This window comes from Mandrillus leucophaeus, unplaced genomic scaffold (assembly GCF_000951045.1).
Source record: "Mandrillus leucophaeus isolate KB7577 unplaced genomic scaffold, Mleu.le_1.0 Scaffold86, whole genome shotgun sequence".
Taxonomy (NCBI): domain Eukaryota; kingdom Metazoa; phylum Chordata; class Mammalia; order Primates; family Cercopithecidae; genus Mandrillus; species Mandrillus leucophaeus.
The window spans coordinates 2,156,348-2,158,998 of NW_012109363.1; the positions used below are offsets into that span (position 1 = coordinate 2,156,348).

General features: G+C 49.0%; 1 protein-coding gene across 1 annotated transcript in view; it reads right to left on the reverse strand.

The window, feature by feature from the left end:
• Positions 1-2,651, reverse strand: part of TNFRSF10D (tumor necrosis factor receptor superfamily, member 10d, decoy with truncated death domain) — an 83,815-nt gene that overhangs the window by 34,971 nt on the left and 46,193 nt on the right. The window lies entirely within an intron of this gene.

Genomic DNA, 2,651 nt, shown 5'->3' on the forward strand with positions numbered 1-2,651 from the left:
ATCCCCAACCTGGAAGTTAGAGCCTCGCTGCCCCGCCACTCCCGGATACAGGACAGAGGACCGGAACCGGGACCGTGGCCTCTCAGTAGGGGCTGAATGAGCAGCCTCTGCAGCCACATGGTAGGAGACCTTTCCCGCTCACTCTTCGAACTCCAACCCGGGCCGGGCGCCCACCAGAAGGACAACTGGAAGCGTGGCAGGTAAACCAGGCTGTGGCCCTGCAGTGCCATCGCTATCCTCACTTGAACTCTGGCTCCTCTGTTCCTTGATGGCCCCTCCGCATGGTGCTCCACTGCAGTCTTAAAAAGTTTCTGCCCTAAGCTCAGGGAGCCGGTACTGAGGTACAGGTAGGAGCAGGTGCAGCCTCTGCTGGGTGGAGGACATATGCCCTGGGGATCCAGAGTCCTGAGTGACTGACACCAGCCCTGAGGATGTGATTTGTCCTCCCACACCTGCTAACACAGCCCTCTGAGGTTTACACAGGGCTGCTGAAGATCTTTATCTCCTCTTCACTTTATTGGCAGGAGCTGGGGCCTCACCAGTGTCACAGAGCTGGAGGGGAAGCACAGCAGGGCCCAGGTGATCCCAGTCTCCAATCTCAGGAGTCCTTGAGAGCCTCAGAGTCTGAGATTCTGAGCTGTTGGAACTTGTCACTTCCTCCTTTGATGAAGAGAGGGATGGCGTGGAAGGACCTGACACAGAGATTGGACCAGCCCAACATTAACAGAGCCAGGACCTCAGGTCAGGAACTGAGCTCAGCTCCAGGCTCATCTGATGTCCTCCTGACAGCCTGAGGATGGAGACCTTATCTCCAGTCAGAGGCATGGCAGCTGGCAGGGACTGGCCCCAGCTGACCACGGTTTTCCAAGTGCACAGCTGGGAATTTGGTCTTCTTGCTGCCTTCCCCTGCTGTCTCCTCTGGATCCCCCGATCATCTACTCCCGGTACCAAAAACTCCTGTATCCTTGAAAATTCCTAATACCATGAAGGAGTGAAAATGCATAACAATGTGATGAATCACGTTTTACTTCCTACACTAGCAACGAATGAAAGCTAAGTGTAGCAAGGGTGTAGGGGCACAGGCACATTTGTGGACCAGGTGTGACCGTAAGCTGGGTTCAGTGGTTTTTTGGAGGAAAATTCGTGAACATTTAAAGAAACTTCTGAAGTGATTTATCCCACAGAAGGAGAAGTAGAGAAGTAGAATTCAACTTGTAAGGAATTGTCCAATAAGCTGGTGCACATGGATATGTGGACACACGATACATACAAGGGTATTTAGTATAATGCTGTTGGAATTAGCAAAGGCAAAGTCAGGATGGGATCTAACCAACTTCCCCTAGGCAGCAACAGTGAATTAACCTGTGGCTTACCCATGCAGTAAAATACAATACCCTTGTTTAAAGGAAGATCAATCTGAACGTACTGCCATAAAACATCTAATGTGATCTGTGTTAGCTCCAAAATTTTAAAAAGCGATTGTGCATTGAAATGCATTTAATAAGGCAAGACTGATGGAGGGATCAAAGGCTCCTTTTGGATGTATAGAGTTCACATTCCCAAAACTGTGAAATTCATGTTGCTGGCCTTGTCTACACTGGTCATCTACACATTCTCTCTTCAGGGCCACTGTCCTGACACAGCCATTCTTCTAGCTGCCTCAGGTAGGTCCACTCACTATAAACTATTGTAGAAGTCAGCTGTGTTATTTTTGAGAGGTGAAAATGTTACCGCTTTTTGAATTTAGTATGAATTTGTTGAAAGAAAACATGCAAACTCTCATGGTTCCTATAACCTTGTTTTGTCCTCCCTCTTTTTTGGTATTATAGAAGGAGCCTTAGCTCTCTTGGGAGAAACGTCAATCACTCTGAGAAAGTCCTGGCGGTCTGCACATTTTATTTATAATATGTCCTTATTGCGCACCCCACCACCAATCTCAGTTTCCAAAGCCAACTCACAACAAGAACTTTACACCTTTCATGCTGAAGGAAGGAGCCAGCCTGTGATCCTGCCCGTGGGATGCAGAGGGGACACACGGGTGACAGTGGAAGACACTGACTGCAAGCACCTTGGTTAACCGCTTCCTGCCACTCTCAGGGCAGAGGAAGTGAAAGTTGCAAAAAAAGCATTGGACAGCTTTTTCACTGGCTGTTTGTTAAACCGATCTCCAAGGAACACGTTTAACAATGTAAACATAGAGTTACCTTTTTGTTTTGTTTTTTTTTTTTGGACAGAGTCTTGCGCTGTCGCCCAGGCTGGAGTGTATTGGTGCAATCTCGGCTCACTGCAACCTTTGCCTCCCGGGTTCAAGCAGTTCTCCTGCCTAAGCCTCCCGAGTAGCTGGAACCACAGGCGCACGCCGCCATGCCTGGCTAGTGTGTGTGTGTGTGTGTGTGTGTGAGTGAGTGAGAGATGGAGTCTCGCTTTTGTCCTCCTGGCTAATTTGTGTGAGTGTGTGTTTGTGTGTGAGTGAGAGATGGAGTCTCACTCTTGTCCTCCCGGCTAATTTGTGTGAGAGAGAGAGAGAGTGTGTATGTGTGTGTGTGTGTGTGAGACAGAGAGATGGAGTCTCGCTTTTGTCCTCCTGGCTAATTTGTGTGAGAGAGAGTGTGTGTGTGTGTGTGTGTGAGAGAGAGATGGAGTCTCGCTTT